This window comes from Tupaia chinensis, unplaced genomic scaffold, assembly GCF_000334495.1.
Source record: "Tupaia chinensis unplaced genomic scaffold, TupChi_1.0 Scaffold000212_1, whole genome shotgun sequence".
Taxonomy (NCBI): Eukaryota; Metazoa; Chordata; class Mammalia; order Scandentia; family Tupaiidae; genus Tupaia; species Tupaia belangeri.
Window position 1 is genome coordinate 2,400,224 of NW_006159687.1, and position 22,958 is coordinate 2,423,181.

Consider the following 22,958-nt stretch of genomic DNA (forward strand, 5'->3'; position numbering starts at 1 on the left):
TTTTTTTTTTTTCAATTTGACCAGAAAAAGAGAGGGAAAGCGAGAATGCAAGCTGCTAGGTCAGGGACTCGAACCACAGTCAGCCATGTGGGAATCTAATGCCATAACCACCACGCCACCTCCTGGCCCATAAGTATGAATTTTTACTAGCATTATCTGATAAAAGTTATCATTTCATTGTTTGCACACTGTAAGTTTTTCCAGCTCAAATTCTCTTGATACCAACTCATTTCTTCTTGGACCTGATAACATGGACCGTACTGGAGAGGGAAGAGCCAACCACAATGTCTTCAGAAAGCAGAGGGGCTACCCGCTAATAACATTTAACTTACAGGCATCTTCAGTAATTACCACTCATTGTCCCCATGGGAAGCGTTCGTGTTTCATAACCTCCCAAATTGAATCTGTAAGCTTAAATGTGATGAAATGTTTCAATTGACACCATGTAATATTTTGTTTTACTATTGATCTCAATCCACATGATATTAAGAGTAATTCTGCAAGACATATTTCTTTTGAAGTCATAAATCCAACAAAGTGAAAAAAGAAATGGCAGAGAGGCAACATTCCGAAAATGAATTTGGCATTTCAAAACAGATGAATTGTCAAGAAGTTATTTAAGATTAGTTGAGCATGAGTAGGTATTTGTTGCTTTCTTCTTGGCTAGAAAATTATTAAAGAAATAAGGCTAATGGAAGAAATATTTCCTTTTATAAAGCATGATCATTTTTTTTCTTGAGAAAATTGGCTTTAAAATATTACAGTGCTTTTAAAATTTGTATTTTATTACTTTTTTAAAATTTACATTTTCACTTTACATCTTTACAGCATACAAAACTTTTTCTAAGCATGAATACAGTGTTTATCAGTCAAGTCTAAGAAAAACATTTTAAGAAAGTGAGGGTCCAGCAGGTGGTGTGGTGGTTAAGGTGCTGGACTCTCACATGGCCAGCTGTGATTCTAATAGTTCTGGGCCTGGTGGCTTGAAAATCACAGTGGTTGCATGTGCGCGCGTGCCCAAGATCCTCAGAGGAGAATGGAGAAGAGATTGCAGCATGGCCATCCCCCCAGGGGGTGATCTCTCACTTTCCCTATCATTGTCTCTGTCCATCTCTGTCTCTGTCCCACGAGTGTACACACCCTATTGCAAATCCTTAAAAGAAAAAAAAAAAATATATATATATATGTGTGTGTATATATATATATATACACACACATATATATATAATTTTTTAAGTCAATTAACTATAAAAAAAATTTTTTTAAAAAGAAGGGAAATCGGTGCCTGGGTCTGTATTTAACTATGACATTGCCATCTAAGTAAGTACTTCGGCTTCCTTTTAAAACTGTGAATTCCCACCTATTTCTACAAAAGCCTTGCTTCTGTCTCGCTCTCCAATGACATATTTCTGTTTTTGATTATTCAGGTCTTCATTGGCAAAACATATCTATTGATAATAATCAATATTAAAGCAAAAGAATTTGAAGCCAGATTTACAATTGGTCATACTTACAAATGGAAATCGAGGGAGAATCTGAAATAAAAATGATTTAAAGCCAGTAATTGAGGGCTGTCTCTCATGATTCCCAGTGTGGAACAGTTCACTATTGGGGAACTACATGCACACATGGTATAAATGACCATCCCAGCCTGGTCAGTACTCCACTCTTAAATTATGTACCATCATGAAGGAAATTACTAAATAAACTCTAAAAGAAGCAGATCCACTCAAGGGTTAAGTTCTTTAAAAGTGGAAGGTAATTCAATCAAGAGTAATTTATTTATCCAGAAGAAATGAAGGTAAAGTAGGTAAAGTGCTTCGTTATGTTGAGAACAACACAAGCTGCTCCTTTTTGCTATGTTCCTTTTTCTTTTTTCCAAAGGAGTTTTTATTACATTCTTAAAACATCACAAATCGGTCTTTGACATCATCAGGCACTTTGTTTCTGTAGTTGGTGAACTCTTAGGGCTTATTCACCAGGCTGCTGATGTCCTGATTCTCAACTGTTGAGACTTTGCTGAGTCAAAGCAGCTGAGTTTGAAACAAGATCAATGTCATTTCATTCAAGGATTCACTCATCTCTCTCAGCCTGAGATACTGAACAGGCACCACCTGGTCACCTCTGAACCTGTGGGGGTTTTTTTCCCCCAAGAAATTTCAGATTTCAACAAGAAACCCACTGGCCCGAGCACCAGCGCCAATGGGAAGAGAGCGTACACCGAGCTCATCTGGACGGGGGAGCCTAGTGCAATATCCTTGGTCACGTTCTATACAGCACTACAGACGTTGTGCACGAAGCCGTTCTTTTCGATTTCCCCACCATTTATCAACCTGCAGGCTCCTCTTTTTCTTTCCAAGGAGGCTGGGTTCTACCCTGATGTGATGAAGGCTGGGAGGTTATGTAATGTGGGGAGTTCGCTCCAGGCTCCTCTGGGGCCCTTCAAATAATATGCATCACTTCAGGAACATCTCTGGTGTGGCAGCTGAGAATGGTCTTCGTTCTCAGAGCAGCTGAAGCCAAATCCCATGTTTTTAAATATAAGCAATAACAGAAAAGCTGGAACAAAATAAAGCCATTAACCCTTTTAGCTGCTTCATTTTCATTATTTCCATTAAAGAAATTCTCACATATGAAGCCTTCGACATATATTCACTCACCCAAGTCTAGTATCTTAGGCACAACCATTAAGACGCCATGAAGAAGAGGTTTGTTTTGCTCAGGAAGAAGACAATTAAGTCCATTTTTGTAACTGTATGGTTCTCTGTTCACAGAACCCTTTAACACCATGATCTCATTTGACAAACTTTCCACGACAGGGTATCACCAGGGTAGCCTCCAACCATTTTTACAGAAGAAGCAAGTACATTCAAGAAGTCTTAGTTACTAGAGAACACATTTGAGTATAAAACCTGTGTTTTATCTAATTCACCACGCAATTGCTCAGAGAATTCATTATCCAAAGACATAGTAGGAACAGAAAACAGAATACACCTGAAAAGACTTAGATAAATTTCAGATACAACAAACCTCTAATGGGTTATAATGTGTTGTTTTGATATAGCTCTTTAGTTTCTCTTTTAAGATAAAAATAATTTTCCTGATGAAATACTTTTTATGCTCTATAGCTTTGTCTGGTAAAAACCAATATATTTCCCCACATTGTATTTAGCATTAGGTTTTAGCATGAGAGTGCTTTAAACATGAATGATATACACACATTCTTTTAGTGATAAATTAGAAAATTACACTGTATATTCTTGGTCTACTTACTTGAATTAATCATAGCTTATTACTAATGTAAACATGGAACATACCTTACTACCAATTCTGATGTCTATCATAATATCTGCAGTGCATAGAAGGGCTTATCAGCATATAAATATTTAATATAACCTTTTCTGTTTTAGTTGTTTTGCTTTTTTTTTTTTCCAATAGGGCATGTGCACTTGCTGGAGAGAGAGAAAAAGAGAAAGAGAGAGGGAAAGTGAGTAATTACCCTCCAGCAGGGAGAGCACACTGCAATCTCTTCTCCTCCATTCTCTTCTTGAGATTTTGGGTGTACGTGCACACACAAGCACGTCATGTTTCTCAAACCTCCAGGTCTGAGACTTAAATCACAAAGTCAGCCATGTGGGATCCAGCCACCTTAACCACTATACGATCTCGCTGGCCCTTTAACTATCTTCATGTATTGCCAGTTCTGTTAGAATTACTGGATTAGGATGCTGGCTGATTTCCATTTCCAAACATGCTCATGTTAAAAATATATTTGTACATTATGCTTGGTTTCTTTGGTGGGCATGAGAGTTTTTCATTCAGAATAATATCACCCAATCCCAGCTGGCCACAGCCCTGAAAAACAAACACTGCTCTCGAGAACGAATCAGAGTAAACTTCATCTCCTGAGCACCGGTCGTAAATCAGGTACACGTACTACTCAGTGGACTTGGCATAATCCTTACCTCCCTAAGCAAACTCTCTCTTAGTAGGTACTATTATCCCTTTTTACAGATCAGACACTCGGGACTGAGAGTAGACATGCTGCTGGCCCGAGAAAATACAACTTATACATTGGACCAAGGTTGAATCACTGAAAATCCTTGAACTATTAGTTAGATGATAAAAGATTAAAATTTCAACAATGATCACAGAAGTTTTAGTAAGAAAGAGGTGTTCACCACGATATCAAAAAATGCCATTGCTCTAGCAAACCCAGCCATGTCGAATTTCTCAGGAAGTGTCTTTTACGTACTTTGAAACTATCTTCTCCCTTTAGAAGATCACCTACTCTGTCAATATTTTGAGTAAATGACAACCACAAAAGAATGTCCAACTGTGGTGTTCAAAGCTGTGTAACAGGAGGCAAGAACTATCTTGGCACACATATATTCCACACAATCTTGGCAAGCAACATTACACTGCATCTTGTAGTGAATCACACAGATATTAAACAGGATTATCGGTTGAAAAGAGACACAAGTCTTCCAAATCATGGTAGACCAGTGAAATGACTGCATGAGATTCCACAGTGATTTACTCTAAGCAAGATAAAACATGACTAGTGCACAGAACCATCGTATTAAATCTCGAAATTAAAATCATCTCAAAGCACATATCTGTAGAAGACTGGTATAGAAGGTACAGTTTAACAGAGTGAGGAACAGGACGTCTTCCATCCAAGGGTGGCTTTGTTTGTTGTTCTTTTCTGTATTCCAGTTTTGGTGTTTTTAATTTGATTTATTAAGAATGAAGACATTAGCAATGGGACCGGTACTGGCAGGTGTCACCACAACAGGGACACCTAGGTGCAGCAGCCCCACCCCAGACAGCCGCCCTGCACCTGTCCGCTCCCCCTGAACAGTCCTGTGGGGGCGCCCCAGTGACCTGGCGATGCCTTGAGCTACCATCTGGGAGAACATGATGCCACTCCAAGACTGAACTCTGGCCTCGTTTTACTTGGGGGTCCTGCAGGGAGCCACAAAGCCCCCTAACAGGGAAGAAGAAAGGAGAAGGCTGGGACAGATGCTCAAGATTCAAATCCTGATTCTACCCTTTGAGCATCTTTGCAGAAGTTACTCAATCCCTGGGAAGATCTATTTGCTCTTCTATAAAACTGAGATGTGATAATAAAAATATACGTGGCGTTGTAAATATTAGCTAAAATAATGTCCAAAAGTTTTGATATGGTGGGCAATAACTTTCCTCCCCCTTCCTTCCTTTTTCCATCCTTCCTCTTTCTTCTCCTCTGCCCCCCCCCCTTCCTTCTTTCCTTCCTTCCCTCTACGCCGTATCCAAAGCTCTCCTATCTCCTGGGTGGTGACCACTGAACTCTGGCCTCGTTTTACTTGGGGGTCCTGCAGGGAGCCACAAAGCCCCCTAACAGGGAAGAAGAAAGGAGAAGGCTGGGACAGATGCTCAAGATTCAAATCCTGATTCTACCCTTTGAGCATCTTTGCAGAAGTTACTCAATCCCTGGGAAGATCTATTTGCTCTTCTATAAAACTGAGATGTGATAATAAAAATATACGTGGCGTTGTAAATATTAGCTAAAATAATGTCCAAAAGTTTTGATATGGTGGGCAATAACTTTCCTCCCCCTTCCTTCCTTTTTCCATCCTTCCTCTTTCTTCTCCTCTGCCCCCCCCTTCCTTCTTTCCTTCCTTCCCTCTACGCCGTATCCAAAGCTCTCCTATCTCCTGGGTGGTGGGACCCAGCAGCTTTAGAGAAAGCACATCTGTCGTTCAAAGCCTGCACTCCTCAACCTCCTCACTTGGCCCCATGTCTGCATTTGCAGCTCACCTTAAGAAGGGGTTCTAAACAGGGAACTGAGGACTGGTAACCCTCTTTCTCAGTCTGTTTTGCGAAGCCCTAGGGTCATCGTGAGCCACCCTGGGGAGGCTTTTTTCACTAATGGTGAGCTAAATGATGCATTAAATTGGGCGAGGGTTGCCTTCAGGTGAAGATGAAAAGGACCCTGGCTGCCCTGGGAGAGCATCCTTCAGGATGTTTTCGGCTGCACTTTCCTCTGCCACTTGGAACTGCACAGGTGATGAGGACCTGACGAGCATACCCCCTGATGCAGCCCAGCAGCCCCACGTCACTTTCCGCCCCAGCAAAAGAGAGAAGGAAAGGTTGTGGGAAGAGATGCTTTAGCTCTGCTTTCAATTTCCGTTCCTTCCTCACTCCCCCTTCGGAAGGGAAGAGAACACAGACAAGGAAAGCATCGCTTATTTTACCAAAACTTCAAAAGGTTCCAAATCCAGGTCTCCAGGCAAGCTTCTAGAGCACCCCCGTTACTTTGATTGTAGTCCCCATTAGGCTAAGTTTTGCTGAAATGAGTGAGGAATTTCTGTGTGCCTGCCATGGCTGCGGAATAGACAATCGGCCGTTCACTGCACACATCAATGGACGGCCGAGGAAGGCTTTTAGAAGACATGGGTCTAGGTCTCTCCAGAGGGTCAAAGGGCAGGTAATTTCACATTAAAGGGCAGAGAGATTTGGACTGCGAGGTTATGGGAGAAAACCTGCTATCTGATCAGAGTGCAGACTGCTCTAAGGTTTGACTGTCAATCATAGCCGAATAGTGGGCCATTATATTTCACTGCCTGCTACTTGCATAGGCCAAATTAGAGCGGTGTGGGTTCTTTCTATCACGTTCTTTGCACTCCGTGCTGTTAAAAATAAATATGGCACATATCCAGTTTGGTTATCAGAGCTTCAAACACACAAAAATAAATTGATATCATACTTTTGTAAATAATTTTTAAAAGAAGAAAAAAAAAAACTTCCCTGACTCGCTGGACTCCTGCACGGTCGACTGCAGTTCGAATCCTAGACCCAGCAGCTTGCTTTCTCACTCTCCCTCTCTTTCTCTCTATGTCTCTCTCTCTGGTGAATTTAAACACTACTAATTTCAAAAAATAAACAAATAATTCTTTTAAAAAAATCCTCCCTGACTTTAAAGCAGTGTTGTGTATGTGTGTGTGTGTGTGTGTGTACACACACAATACAGCCATAAATATGGATTCTACCTACTTACAAGCTTACGTACTTCTACAAATAAATGGTAGACCCAGGTTTAAAGGCAAGTCTGTCCAAATTCCTCTCTCGTGTGGCTATTATGAAAACTAAATGTAACACGCCCTGAAAAATAACGCAGTGCCTAGTATACAGCAAGCACTCGACAACACACAGACGCTTCATCTTCACGTCGTCCACGATGGCCTACTCACGCCATAGACACTCAACAGAGACAACCAGGAGACACAGGGGCCAGCAGCTGGATAACCACTGCCAGGCAGAAATGGCAAAAGCATGGGCAAAGCAGAGGCTACAGAGAAAGGAAGAAAACGCTCTTAAGATGTGCTGCCCGGGGAAGGAAGAAGGCTGTGTGAGAAAGCCTCTCCGAGTGCTCCCGAGCAAGGAAGGCTTTCGGCAGCAGGTAGGGAGACGCGGGTGGGCCGGCGGCTCGGCTCTCCGGACTAGCCCTTGCTAACAGCCCACCTCAGAGCCCCTGTCCTGCAGATGAAAAGGAGACACACCACAGCCCTGAGTGGGTGTGCGGCAGGAATAGGAACAAGGTCTCTTCTTCATTTGCCCCAGGGTGTCGCCATGCTCCCTGTCTGGCTTGCAGACTATATCGTTTTTCTATTTCTTTTCCTTCAGAAATGACTCACAAATGCTATCTTATTTTACCCTACAAAAATTGCTTTCCATAAAACCAGAGGGGAGGAAAAAAAAAGTGCTAGGAGCCATATGATAAACATGACACATCTGTTTGTAATAAATGAAGAAGTGTAATAAAACCTTTACTGTGCGGGTGTAGCCAGTCTTATCCCGAAGAAAACTTGTATCCATCTGGTCCCAAGAGAGCTGGTTTTCACATGAAGGGTTGTTTGTTGGTTGGGTGATTGGAGAGTGGGAGTGGAGAACAGGGGGAAGTTGTTAGAGCCAACACTTATCGTTAAGTGGAGTTAGTTTCTAAAAATGTAGCATGCAGAAACTGGTGAGTAATCCTCCTTCACAGTGCAATATTATGTCACCAGAATTGCTGAGCCAATGCACAGTAAAATTAATCCTCCATTCTGCAAATGCTGGTGATCTGGCAATCACAGATGTGCTGAAATAGAACTGCTCGTGCCAGGCAGCGCTACGAGCCACAGGTCCAGCCAGTTGTCGAACTTCCGCTCCGTGTCTCACTCCAGACCTGCACTATCTGAAGAGACACGGAGATCGCTGGAGACTCACGGCAGACTTTCCAATGCTATTTTCCGCCTTTCCCTGCAGTGGTTATTGCCCATGTTGCACAGTATGTTAACATGTACAGCCAACCTGGCTACACACTAAGTATGAAGACAGCGTGGGATGAGGATTGGGCAGGGAAAGTAGAGGCTGGAAAGGGAAAAGAGCTGAGATCTGTGGGCATGTGCACTGCATGGGCTCCTCTAGCTCCAAACCCCCCAATAACCTTGTGACCTTGGTGTCACGCGGAAATTCTAATTCTAGACGCAAGGAAACTGCTTGATCAGCACATACGAGCGACAAAGCTTGATTTGAGACCCAAATCTGTGCAACTCTCAAGGTCTTTCTGACACATCAAGCTAATCCAATCACCATTTGTCCATGTTTCAATCTTTCTTTAATGATCCCCATTGATTTCCAGAAAGGATGCGCCAGGTGAAGAGAATTTAGGGTCCGTCTAGTTGATAACTCAGCCCTCTCGATGGCATTCTCAAGCCTGAGTTGCCCTTCACGCACAGGTCCTGCCCACTCTGGCTGTTCACGATGATGAGATAGATCTCAATGGTGACCTTTCCAGTATCTGGTCACGTGCTCGTAGAACCAACTCCAAGCCACAAAACTCCAGTGAAGAGATTCCAATTGGTCAAGCTTGGGTCTAAGCCCTCTTTCAAGGTAGGAAAGGCAGGATTCCTCGGCCGATATAAGGCCACAGGCCGAGAAAAGCTACATCACTGTTACCAAAGAGCCAAAGTAAGAGAGACCCGCTGCAATGGGGCCCATGGATACCTGCCATCATCCTGTCCACGGTTTAAAGTCTCTACCCCTGCCCAGTGGGGATGTGGACCCCAGTGCGGGCAGGGGGTTGTCTGCTTTTTCTCTGTACATGGAGCCTGACACTCAGTGGGGCTCCTAATAGCTGTTATGGGAAAGGACCAGGGAAGATCTAGACGTTGCCTGACGTCTCATCATGAGGAGCTAAATAAATAGAGCATGGTGCTCACTGAAAATCAAGTGACCAGGACCAGCAGATGGTGTAGTGGTTATATTATTGGGTTCCCACATGGCCAAGCATGATTCAAGTCCTGGACTCGTTGGCTTGAAACTCACGCCAGGTGCATGGGTGTGCATGCCCAAGACCCCATGAAGAGAATGGAGGAGAAGGGATTGTGATGTGGTCGTTCCCCCCAATGGGTGATTTCTCACTTTCCCTCTCACTGGGTCTGTCTCTGTCTCTCTCTCTGGTGAGTGCACATGTCCTAAGGCAAAAACCACTTTAAAACAAAACAAAAAATAAAAACAGGTGACTGAAAGAGTCCCCATTAATACCACTCTTCTCTCGTTTGAGTCTCAAGATTGAACGTGAACCCTGGCAGGCCCAACAGCAAGGAGGAGATCACCCAACTGTAGCTTTACCATTCACAAAGGCTTCCCCACATCGTCATGCTTGAGTGGCTAATCACCCGTCCTTATGTCACTGGAAGTCATTGAACAGCAATGCTTTTTCATAGCTCAAGGATATTAGCTAGCACATATGACACTGCATCGCCACACCACGCATTTATGACTGCTTTAGGTCGCACCTGGACGTCACAGATGAAAGTCTCTCTTGATTAGGAGGGTGACACTTTTTTTAAGATGAAAATCAGAAATAGGGGATGTATCCTACCTCATTTTTACCAACACCCTTCCCCTTCCAATGCCATTTTTGTATTCCCTCCTATTGCCCTTCTCCGAAGCTCTTGTTCAAGGCGAATGTTTGTATGATTTCCCGCCACACTCCTCCAGCACCCAGCAAGTGGCGGGCACAGGGCTGGGCCTCAGTAACAGCTCTGTTACTCTTACTGACTAAATGCGTTCCTGTGCTTTTCTTTAAATTCATTTCAGTTCAAAGCAACTAATGGTTGAACGCTAGCTCTGTGGCAGGCAGGGCACTTCCGAGAACCTAATGGGAACATGAGCTTAATGCTCTTGTTAACCCATCTGTGTGCGTGTGTGCGTGTGTGTGTGTGTGCGTGTGTGTTCCTCAAAGTCTCATTATCAAACCTACAGTGAAGAAACAATAGTAAGGAAGACAAGTTGTTTAGTAGAGTCACTTAACTAGCTTGGCAGCTCCTAGTCAGTGCCATTTGTAAGTGGCTTCTCAGACACAAGGCCACGATGGCTTTAGTGGACCCCAGGTATTTTGTCATCACCCCTTCTGACAGAGGTGATTTTAAAAGATGTACTTCAGGGCCAGCAGGTGGCGTGGTGGTGAAAGGTGCTGGACTCCCACATGGCCAGCCATGGTTTGAGTCTCAGCCCTGGCAGCTTTGCTTTCTCACTCTCTTGTCTCTCTGTCTCTCTCTGGTTAAATTAAAAACAAACAGTAATGATGATAATAAATGAAATGAAATAAAATAATTCTTCCCATGTAGCCGACTATGGTTGGAGTCCCGGACCCGGTGGCTTAAACTGACGCCTGGCACGTGTGCGTGCATGCCCAAGATTCCGAGAGGAGAATGGAGACGGGATTGTAGCGTGGCCATCCCCCAAGGGGAGTGATTTCTCACTTTTTGTCTCTCTGTCTCTCTCTGTCTGTCTGGCAAGCGCATGTGCTTTATAGCGAAAACCTCTCCAAAAAACAAAACCATTAAAGGCCTTGTGGGTATCCTCGGCAGCTGCTTACTGTGGCGAATGGATGAGTCGCCCCTGCTCTGGAGGCTGCTGGAACGGGACTTCCCCAGAGCAGGTTCTCCTGTTTTCCAGATGGGCTGAAGTTTCGGAGAGGAGCTGATCCAGGCTTTCTGCTGGGATCCTAACTCCGGGGAGAGACCGCTCGTTTCTGGCCTGGCCTGGAATACGCTGAGACCTGGGGGGAAGCCCTACCTGCATGAACCGGCTGAGTTCTGCATCACGCTGACTCTACCTTGTCTGCTGCTAAGCCGGGGCCGATTCCGCCTCCCCAGCGCTACAGAGCCCTCCTCTTGTTTATGTAAAGACCCCAATTAAGCCAGAAATAGAATTTAGCACTGCCAACATTGTTTGGAAAATGTTAACACATTCAGGCCGGTGCCCCTGTCCATTATTCTCTGCTGAAACCTGATATTAGTAACAGCATGTACCGAGGATCTGGACCATGAATTAATAATGAAGCCCTTGTACTGGAAAATATGCGAGCACCTAGTTACTTTATTCGGCAGACACCCGTGGGGACAGGCGTGTGCCCCTCTTACACAGCAGTTCAGTGGTGGTTTGGCAGAATAAACCAGGAATTGGTTATTTCCAAGGGATTTCCCACGGGAGAAAAAGATACCTGAAAATTCATCAACCGCCCCCGCTTCTCCCAACTCCACGGTCGTAGGCGTAGGGTTCCATGGCAACAGTCCGGCTCGAATCATTTCTTTCCTGAGACACGGACTTCCCTCAAATTCTTGATCCTGTCAATGTTTTTACATAGGTCATTTCAATGGTTTCTTCATCTGCTTTACCCACCCCACTGCAAGACTAAAAACTCCTTGAGGACAAAGAATTACATGGGGGCGAGGCAGGGGAGGGCTTCAAAAGTTCACAGAAAATGCATACGATGAAACAATTATGTATGGATCTCAAAAACGTTTGCAGTACAATAAGTTCATATCTTACCTCCATTTTCAATGAAACCGGAAATGTTCTGAAGTCCCTTCATATCTCTATATAATCTCTAGACAATGTGGGAGAGCAATACAGAACAGAGGTCCCAACTTTGGGGGGGTTTTCTTGGTTTTGGGGGTTTTTTTTCTAAGAGGTTTTTCCCATAGGGCATGTGTGCCAGTCAGAGAGAGAGAGAGACAGAGACAGAGACAGTGAGACAGGAGGTGAGAAATCACCTCCTGGAGAGATGGCCATGCCACAATCCCTTCTCCATTCTCCTCCTGGGGTCTTGGGCACACACACACACATTCCTGGCATTATTTAAAGCCACCAGGTCTGGGACTCAAACCATGGTCAGCCGTGTGGGAGTCCAGTGATGTAACTGCTACATCATCTGCTGGCCCCAAAGGCCCAGAGTAAGTCATCTGTAGGTTGACCCTATCTCGTGGACCGCTGCACAAGAGTTGCGTGGTCTTGAACCAACCATTTAACATTTCTGCCTCTCAGCCTCTCCTTCTGTGAAGGAGGATTGCAGTAACTGCTTCGGAGACGGGTGTAAGGGTTGGGAGTGGAGCCGAGCACCTCCGACAGCAGCCTGGAGTGAGCATCGTCACCCTCGTCATCACCTCCCAACCTCCGCGCTCCTACCACGCAGCGTCCTTGCTAACACGCACTGATGTCTGTGCTATAAAGCATGGCGTGTATTTTCCATGTAATCCTTCGGTCAGGAACAAAGGCCATCTGGTTCGGATTGGTTTCAACAAAACTAATGTTTGCCTTAGTCTCCCCTTCTTCGGTGCATTATTCTCCTTCCTGAAGGCCCCTTTGAATAGCTGATGGGACCAGCAGTTGGCGTAATGGCTATGGCACTGGACTCCCATGTAGTCAACCACGGTTCACATCCCAGACCCAGTGGCTTAAACTCACACCGGGCGCGTGTGCGTGCATGCCCAAGATCCCGAGAGGAGAATGGAGGAGAAGGGATTGCGGCGTGGCCGCCCCCCCTGGGGGGTGGGGGTGATTTCTCGCTTTCTGTCTCTCTGTCTCTTATGTGACTGGCGAGCGCACGTGCCCTATAGCGAAAACCTCTCCAAAAAGAAAAAAAGAAATGAATAGCTGATAACAATTTATCAAGGAGCTTCCAACAAATACAGTGGATTTTACTTCAAGAAGTCTTTAGAACAAATCCTCAGCCAGAAATGGTCCCAGCCTCTGTGGTAGCAGTCAAGAGCAATGGCACCCTGGATGTGAAAATGGGCTCCTGTGCAGAGGTGTCGAGCCTTGGGCTCTGTATGTGTGACAGCCACTTTTAGGATGATTCGGTTCGTTTCTTGCTAGGCAACTCACTCACCTGTCTGTCCCCTAAGCCCCGGCTCTTGTTGCTTCCTGCGCATGTGAAAAATGCCTTTCTCCATCTGCAGAAAGCAAGTGGTTGTTGCGGTGCCGTGCTGCTGAGAAACCTCGACAAGGTGAGAGCCGCACACTCTCCTTTAAGAGGAGCACGGCAGTGCAGCTCCATCGTGCAGCTGCGTCTCGTGGACCTGGCTCTCTTGCTTTTGAGGTTTATGCATTTGGGCAGTAAAGACGATTTTCAACAACAAAGAAGCCCCAAACGCTATTCAAGAACAAACAAACAAACAAAAAGATAAAAGGGACAAGAGAGGGTTAGAATTCTCTCTGCCGAGAAAACCAACTTCGCGATTTTTTTTAGGCTATTACATAACTGAGTGTAGAATATGGCACAGGAAATCGTTTTGCCCATGCACCTGCACCGAAAAACCCACATCAACGAGTTTGCTTTGGCCATCAATCTGCGGGACTAAAAGCTAAGCCTGAAAGCAAAGGTGAAATAAAATACGAAAATTGCACAGCGGCCACAGAAGAGTCAGCTATCCTGAGGCCCCTGCTGAAACCCCATCTTTAGGGTAAAGTTTCAGCCACATTTTGATGTTTTGGTCACCTGACTCGAGGTCTGGAGTCCAATTGGCCTGCAGATGTACAGGCTAAGTAATGATGTAACCAGAGTGTGTGGGAACTGGGATGAGGCAGATACAATTTTCCCAGTCGTTTATTAGACTTGGCTACTAATTCTGCTTGTCCCTTGGTTTGACTGCTGGTTATCAGGAAATCCGAACTACTTGGAGGACATAATGAGTTTATCTATACCTGGGGCAGAATTTAGTCACATCCATGTAAAATTAAACCACAGTGACAGAAAATGGTAACTTGTAAAATTCTATTATTTATATTTTGTAACAGGTATCTTTTAACGTATCTATATTTTGTTCATGTGTACTCTTTTTTTTTTAACTAAACATCCTTTACAATTTTCATGATATCATTTTTATGTTCCCTAAAAACAATAATCCATTAAAATATGTGATGGTTTATCCATGATTTTTCTAATCCTTGCCTTAATCTTACAGCATTTTTGTCTAAACAGAATAAATGTTTATACTCATGTAATTTGTCACTATGGTAACTTTTGGCCTTTAAAATGCTGACGGTGTATCAGAGACAACCCAGAGGAGAAATTATCCTTTGACAAGAATAAGCAGAACCAGTTTGGCAAACTTCAGGTGTAACCAAACATCGCAGGGCAAGGATGCCTAAGGATAAAAAGCATTTGTTGTTCTATCAATGTGACTTTATGTCAAGAAAATGAAAGCATATTCGAGTTGCACGACAGAAAACAGATCCGATGTTGATAGCAATGTTTAAAGGCATTTTTTTCGCTCTAAATTTTCCATACTCCCCATCACCACCAAAGGAAAAACTGAAATAACTTCTAACATGCACTCACTATTGTCTTTCTGCTGTTTGGGCATGAGTTTGTAAAACCTTTTCTGACTCATCGTTCCAAATCTCATGAAACCTTATCAACAGTTTCGCAACGGACCGACAATGTAAGAGCTAGCTAACCTGAATGATATCGACGGGAATTAGAACAAACTCCTCGCGTGAGTTCTAAAATGAATCGATGTTACATTTTCATGGCATGCATACTCTCAGAACGTATTTCACATTTTCAAGACACTTAGTTAGCAAACATGTCTTCAGGAAATAAATCCTTGGAAATCCCTCTTCGTCATTCTCCTTCTTTGGGTGTATCTCATGCTCCACACATTACGCAACAGATATGGTGTCTGACATCCACTTAAACCCGTTGGGAACGCTATCAAACATTAATGGGGATTAGTGTTAGAACTGCTGTAAACGTGGCCAACGACCTGCTGGGAGCCGTGCTCACATTTCCGTATGTTATGCAGTAAGCAGTCATTCAAGAAGCGAGATCGTCAGAGAGGTGGTGTCCGGGCAGTGGGTATCTGGCTGCTGCAAAGCGGGCACACCCTGGATATATTTACTCCGCAACACCAGCACATGCCAGTCCCTACCCAGCTCCAGTCGTTGAGCTTCTCCCCGAGAGACAAGTCAAGTTCAAGACATGCAACCTCACGACAAAACCCTTCTAAAACATAGATAAAAATGATTTAGTTCTTCCAGGTGCACTGTAATTCTTGGCAGAAAAAGTTAATTCCAGGTGTATAATCTCCTAAAAAAAAAAACAAAAAACAAAAAAAAACCTGTTGTCAAAACTGGATCAAACCGTCACGTAAGAAAAATAAAAGAAATAAAAGTTCACCTCTGAACAAAGTACAAGGTATGGCCAGGAGAACTCTCTGCTCCACGCAGAAATTGCAGCATAAAAGTGAAACTCCCCTTTGACTTATGTAAACATTGCTGGGTTTTGGGCAGCGTTTCAAAAGAGGTAGAGCTGAACATGCACGAGCACATAGAGACACGGCATCGTCTTGGTGGGAGGTTTGGGGCGGGGTTCTAGTGCCAAGCCAAACTGTAATACACAGACAAAGGAAGAAAGAAGATGCATTTTATAGCTTACAGACTTATTTCTCCTTTTTTTTTTTTAGGCCGCAGGATGAACCAAATAACTCAATCAACAACAACAAAGCGGAGATGGGTCACCCAGTGGAAAATGCCATAACAGCTCGAGTAACAAGGGGGCCCTGGCAGGAGTGGGAATGTGGGTGGGGGAGTGCGGAATATTCTGGAATATTTAAACTTTGTAATTCAATGCACATGTGCTCGTCGGGTTCTCTCTGAGAGGCCCTTATTTATGGCAGGTTTGTGAACAATGCAGCTGGTACGGAGCGCTGACGCGCCCATGGCCTGTCCGTATTCCATATGTTCAGATGAAATGAACATCACATTCCCTAGGAGTCCGAGCCGCTCTTGAAGTGTTTGCCAGTGCTGCACCCCTTGGGAGTTGTTACCACCGGATTAATATCCTGTGGGTCACTTAATTTAAAAAACCACATTATAGAGGCATTATGTGATTAGATGTACTGCTTTTACAAGCCAGTTGGGGTGTGTACATCGCATCTGGTTCAGAAAGGCTGGCGAGGCTAATTTGGAGACCTCCAACCTGGAGTCTCGCAGAGGCCAATGACTGTACAGACACGTGAACGAGCAGCGGAAGAGGGATCCTCCATCCACTATCAGAAACTGCCTTGAAAACAGGATCTGAAAGAACTTGCTTAGTCAGAAGCAGGCCTGAACAGCTGGCAGGAACTGGCTGCGTCAGAGGGTGCAGGGAGGTGCTGTTGCGGCCCCTCGGGCCTGCTCGTCTCCGATGCTCGGCGTAAATCGAGCGCCTCACAACTTCCACTCTGTGCTATCAAACCAAGTTTACCAGCCGAGAGCATCGTTCGTGGGAACTGAAAACAGGCTCTTTATTCTCCCTGGTAAACGTCAAATCTGTGCCGTTGGGAGCCCACCCACAACAAGGACGACCAGAGCAACTTGCCAGCACCTCCCAGGACGCCTCAGAATAGGGCAGCCAGCGTCTCCTGCAGGAGTTTGCCGCGGCATCAGGTGCAGTAGCTCCCGGCAACACAGAAGCATCAATCGCCACGTACGGGCCACTAGTTTTTCTTTAAAGAACGATTTACTAAGTTTTATTTATCATCATTATTATTATTTGTTGGTTCGGTACAGGTACTCTCCTGGGGAAAGGGTGGGGTTGTGGAGTGAGAAAGCAAATTGTCAGGTCCGGGACTCGACCTATCGTCAGCCATGTGGGCGTCCGGCACCTTCACCACCACGTCGCCTTATGGCCCCTATAGTCCACTACTGATGACCTGGCAGGAGATAATCGCTTAGCTTTCTCCAGGCAAGACCCAAAGTGGCCTCAGCCTCTATCCGCGGGCAGGGAAGAAAGCGCGAGGGCATGCAGGTGGGCCCTTGTCACAAGGAGGGCCTCTGAACAGGGAGGCTGTGGGTATCTGTGGGTACTGTGCTGATATCGCCAACCAAATTAAAAGGATGTTTTCCTTCATTACAAGTCTGTAAGTCGCTTGCCTTTTTAACTGCTCCAGACTTTTACGAAGACTGCAGACAAACACTCGCTTTAAAAGTCAAGTTAGGACCAGATGAGGGTGTCATGACAACGTTCCAGGCTAGGCAAGGCTGCGTGTGGAAAGGCCGGGGCTCTTAGCCGCCTCGAGTAAGCCGGGCACATACATGCCACGACCCGGGGCTGGTGCAGGCTGGGGCGGCCAGAGCCTGGGGATTTTGTCGAGGAAGCCCTGTGTCTCGTTTGTGGAAGAAATACGTAATATAAACTTTACAGTGGCCAATGGTTCCATCCCTCGGACTGTCAGTGGGCGTGCTCTGGGAAAGTTCTTTACTCAGACACAAACTGCAACGATCAATTGTGAGTTACATTTCCCGATGTCGAGGAAAATCGACTAGGAGTCTGGACTATCGGAGGTGAGTCGGGCAGTAGAAAGAGTGCCCTCTGGGTTCGCCCTAACAGAACACTTCCTGGCAGCCCCCCTGAATTGACAGCCAAGTTCTTACTCCTTTAGGAGAATGAGGTGTTCGAGAAGAGGGACAGTGCCTCGGGCTGCTTTTGAAGCCCTGCTGTTAGGCTCAAACTTCAGGGTCATGCGTCCTTTCCAGCCATGACCATCCTGGCTCGGCGATTACTTCTGCTTGAACCTGATGCAACAGGAAGAACTTGGCGGTGCAGGAGGAGGGCGGGAGATGAGTCACTCTACATCCTGCTCTGCCACTTGCCGCATTGCTGAAACTCGGATTCCCAAACGCAAGAGGACATACGAATCTTTGCTCTGTCATGTTACAAAGTACTATTAATAATTCCAAGAAGTACTAATAATCCCCAGGAGATGAATAATTACTGAGGCAATTTCCATTTTCTTGCACTATACCTTTTTTTAAAATATTATTTATTTAACCTTATTTATTATTATTATTTTTAATTTGACCAGAGAGAGAGAGAGAGAGAGAAAGTGAGAAAGCAAGCTGCCAGGTCCAGGACTCGAACTGTAGTTGGCCATGTGGGAGTCCAGCACCTTAACCGCCATGCCACCTGCCGGCCCCATTGCATCTTTTTTAGAAACAGTCTCACCACGTTGTGACCTTCCTGCCTCAGCCTCCCAGCGAGGCCTGCAGGCATGCACCACCACGCCTGGCTCTTTTTCTCAGACAGGATGCTGCTGTGTTGCCCAGGATAGCTACAAACTCATAAACCTTGCACCTCAGGGCTTGCGCATGCTCACCTTTAAACAGGTCACCAATGAGCACTCCCAATTTGTACTGACCTCGGCACTGGGCATTGCTCCAAACGGCACCAATCTGAGTGGGTCGCAAGGCTGCGAAGTCGTGTTGTCTCACTAGCCAAGTGCTCAAGGGTACTGGGAAGAATCAAGTGAGCTCCTGGCCACTAAATGCCTTCGACACTAGAAAGCCCTGCAGCAGATCCAGGCCGGAGGGCATTCGGGGACCATGCCTGCGAGGGTGTGAGGAGAGGAAGCACGCGTGGGAGGGCTACACGCTTACGTAACTAGGGCTAAGTCGCTGCCATCCGGGAACCCTGACACCTCGGGACGCCCAGGGCTGAGCTACTGTAAGGAAAGCTCATGAGCAAGTTGATCTAAAATAAGCTCGTTTCACGTACAGACTGTGCCCTTTTCCAAAGAAAAGCTGTGGCTCTCATCTGCCTGTTTACTGGCACTAGCAGAGGTAGCGAGGGGTCAGTAGCAAGTGCAGAGCCCTTCTGGAAGCTCTCCTCCCCTCCTTTGCCTTCCCGAGTCACCTCCTTCGAATGATGCTGGGAAAGGCCTGGTCACACTCATCTTTAAGCCTTTAGTGCAACTGAGGTCACGTCCGTCCCTGTCCAGTGTCATGGTTTCTTTTCTTTTCTTTTCTTTTTTGAAAGCTTTTTGCTATAGGGTGCATGCGCTCACCAGAAAGAGAGAGACGGAGAGACAGAAAGCGAGAAATCACCCCCCAGGGGGGATGGCCACTCAGCAATCCCTTCTCCCCCATTCTCCTCTCGGGATCTTGGGCACGCAGGCACATAAACCCAGCGTGAGTTTAAACCACCAGGTCGAGGACTGGAACCGTGGTCAACTACATGGGAGTCTAGTGACATAGCCGTTACGCCATCTGCTGGTCCCCCATTGTCGTGGTTTCTATGGAAGGGTGAAATAAACATTTTCCTTGGCATCATGGCCCACGATGTCACTTTTGATCCTCTAGATCTGCCTCAAGTGGCTGCTAGGTGATGAGAGAATGGAAAACAAGTATGTGTAAAATCCGCAGTGAGGACTAAAAGTATGCCTTGAAACTATAGTTTTCCGAGGACGGAGAGCAAAGATTTCATTTTACAATACTAATTGTTTTCCTACCACACAAGTGACCTCCACTGTTAAAACTGTCTTTCTGGGATTCGGTAAATGTCCCGTCTACAGTACTCTCCCACCACTCTCGAATGCAGAGAAAAGCATATTGATTTTTCTGCAAAATTGCAAACCTTTCTTTTACCTTGACACTCTAGAAACCTGTCGTTCAGATCGGACGCTCTGTCCTGCGTGGGTAGCTGACGTGGCCAGCAGAGCTTTCATTAATAACACGCTCAAGGACAAAAGCGCTCCTCTGTACCCCACGTTGGTACTCAGACACACGGAGGAAGGAGGAGAACGCCACCCTCCGAGGAGTGAGCCTTACAGCACTGAGTGGGTGGCTGTCCGGCACCCCGGTTTCAGATCATTTAAGCCTAGAACCAGTGTGCAGGTTACTCTGCAGGTGAAGGGGGACAGGCTGTGCCCGATGTTCTTGACCACCTTCACTACCCTGGTCTAGGATTTCAAGAACACTTGAATCCTCTCAGTTTCCTCCTTTTGTCCATTATATTCCTTATCTGCAATGGGCATTTTCAGTTCTACCAACAGTGTCTATGAGTCTGGCCTTAAATGTCAGGACCTGCCAAGGCTCGCTAATTATCTTAACTCCCCCTGCTGGTGGGATGAACAACCAGCCAAACTCAGGACTCCCTGGAACCCAGTAACTACTGAACATACTTTTCAAGTTCATTCACATCATAAAAGAGGAGGCCAGAAGAAAGAAGAAAACCTGAAAAGAAAACAAAATGTATTTGCATATGTAACTCGCTGTACTGTAAATAAACTGGAGGTTTGATATTATTTTAAACACTAGCCTTTGAGGTTCAATTTGTGAAGCATAAAATAGATACTTTGGTATAATTTTTCCCTTATCCTCTTTTTGTTCCCATACTCTTTCTCATTTCTGTGGCTTGCCATATTTTCCTTTGTCTCTAAGCTCTAGACTTCTACTTAATAAGTACCAATAAAGATTGGATGTTATCCTTAAACAGTGGTAGCATTCCCCACCTGCTAATTGCTTTATTTGTACTTACTGTTTCCGCCCTCTCATCAACAGGGGCTTTAGTATAAAGGGCAATGAAGTAGAACGTGATGAGGGGAACAGGAGCCAGCAGTGAATGCTTCTGTAATTACACAGTAGCCTGGAGTAGCTCTTCTCAAATCAAATTATGAGACTGGATTACCTAAAACTCTCAGGACACAGCCCGAGTTTTCATGCGTCTGTAGGTTACTGTCGACAAGCAACCTTCTTCTCTCTTGCCATTATCCTTCACGGAGATTATCAAAGCTCAGTGCCAACGTAATATTCCCACAGCAGCTCACTGCTGTGGGGAGTGCCACGTTCTTAAACGGCTTGCCTGACCCCATGTGTTTTACCGCTTCGTTTTTTAAACGAAGGAAAGAAAAGGCAACTTTTTTTTCATGTTTATAGCTACCTCTGTCATTTGCATATCAAAGTTTATTCCCAGCTGAGCTGATTCATGATTCTTTGGCAAATATTTATGCCTCGTCGATGCCCCAAGCACCCATAAGGCAACTGGAACAAGAGTCAATAGGTCTCAGTGATGTTTGGGTCCTTGTTTGAACACCTGACTGTCTCCTTGGAAATGTCCACCGCCCTGGAGAGGACACAGTAATAGGAGGCCAGGCCATCTGGAGAGACGCTCAGAGCTGCTGACTTACTGTGGCCCCACACACTCACGTGACTTTCTCATTTTCTCCATCTGAAAGCTAAGGAGATTGAACTGGATAATCTCTAAGATCCCGTGTAGGCCCACAGTTCCGTCCATTCATGGAAACCGTGGATAACACGTACAGGAAACTTGGGATATGTTCAGTTGCGGTCACTAATCAAAGCAAGGTAGCAATCTATTTCTCAAAGGGCTCAACTGTTTATTAAATCAAGATTTGGTGTGTCCAAGATCAGGTCAGAAAAATGAACAAAATGTCATAAGGCTTGGCTGGTGGGTGGTGCTTGGAGAAAGAGAACCGAGGTTGAAGTCTCAACTCTAACCGACGGCAGCGTTGGGTCAGGCCGACACTCCTGACAGGGACGGGTCCTGAACGCTGTTTCCAACATTGATATGACAACTTAAACGAACAGAATATTCAAATCACCATGTTCCTATACGTAATACTCAGTGCATTCTACCTTATTTTCTTAACAGAAAATGGATACTGGTATGAATAATTATAAAACAAATATTCTCTGTTCCATAGTACTCTGTATTGAAAATTTTTCAGTTGCTTTACAAATATTTAAAGTAGGCATGATGATGGGAAAGACTGGTAATATTATGGCCATTAAGAAATTACAAGACAGGGAACCAGCAGTTAGCGTAATGGCTATGTCGCTGGACTCCCACGTAGTCGACTGCGGTTCGCGTTCCAGACCCGGTGGCTTAAAACTCACACTGGGCGCGTGTGCGTGCGTGCTCAAGATCCCGAGAGGAAGACAGAGGAGAAGGGATTGCAGCATGACCATCCCCCTTGGGGGGTGATTTCTCGCTTACTGTCTCTATGTCTCTCTCTGTCTCTCTGGCGAGCGCACACGCCCTATAGCGAAAAACCTCTCCAAAAAAAAAAAGAAGTTACAAGACAGTGGTCAGCACGTGGTGTGGTAGTGAAGGGTGCTGGAGTCTCACATGGCTGACCACAGTTCGAGTCCACCATGTTGAACCAAGATTTTATTTTTATGGCTAATAGCTCAGTGTATAAAGTCATGAGGGGGGAGGGCTGCAGGTGGTATAGTGCTTATGTCCCTGGATTCTCACATGGCCAACGGTGGTTCAAGACACAGACCCGGTGGCTTGAGACTCAGACCTAGCACATATGCATGCATACCCAAGACCCAAGATACCAGGAAAAGGGATTGCGGCATGGCTGTCCCCTCTGTGTGATTTCTCACTTTCCCTTTCATAGTGCCTCTCTCTCTCTCTCTCTCTCTCTCTCTCTCTCTCTCTTTCTCTTTCTCTTTGGTGAGTGCACGCACCCTCAGGCAAAAAAACTCTAAAAAAAATGTCAGATCAGAAAGTCATGCCAAACTAAACTTTACTGGTTGTATTTCCCTTTAAAAAAATAATAAATTCTCCATACTGAAGCTTACATCTTAAACAACTCATTAGCTAAAGATTATAAAATAAACTGAATTTTGAATTGTTTCTATTTGAGAACTAAAGGATTTTGTTAATGATGCAAATTTATTTTCATTTTCTATATTATTTTCCTTCATTTAAAATAATAGGGCCACCATAGCATAGTGGTGAAGGCGTCTAAAATCTCACATGACTGACCACACAGTTTGAGTCCCAGACCCAGAAGCTTGAGAAACACACTGGGCACGTGTGCATGCATGCCCAAAACCTCAAAAGGAGGAGG

The 22,958-nt window shown here is 45.1% G+C and overlaps 1 long non-coding RNA gene across 1 annotated transcript in view; it reads right to left on the reverse strand.

Annotated features, from left to right (window-relative positions):
• Nucleotides 1-20,449, reverse strand: part of LOC106734753 (uncharacterized) — a 22,847-nt gene extending 2,398 nt beyond the window's left edge. Inside the window, exons 1-3 of the long non-coding RNA XR_001370302.2 lie at nucleotides 20,432-20,449; nucleotides 12,524-12,526; nucleotides 2,115-2,122 (exon numbers count right to left, since the gene is read on the reverse strand). This is a non-coding gene — a long non-coding RNA (uncharacterized LOC106734753). The remainder of the gene's footprint in view (nucleotides 1-2,114; nucleotides 2,123-12,523; nucleotides 12,527-20,431) is intronic.
• Between the last annotated feature and the right edge of the window lie 2,509 nt (nucleotides 20,450-22,958).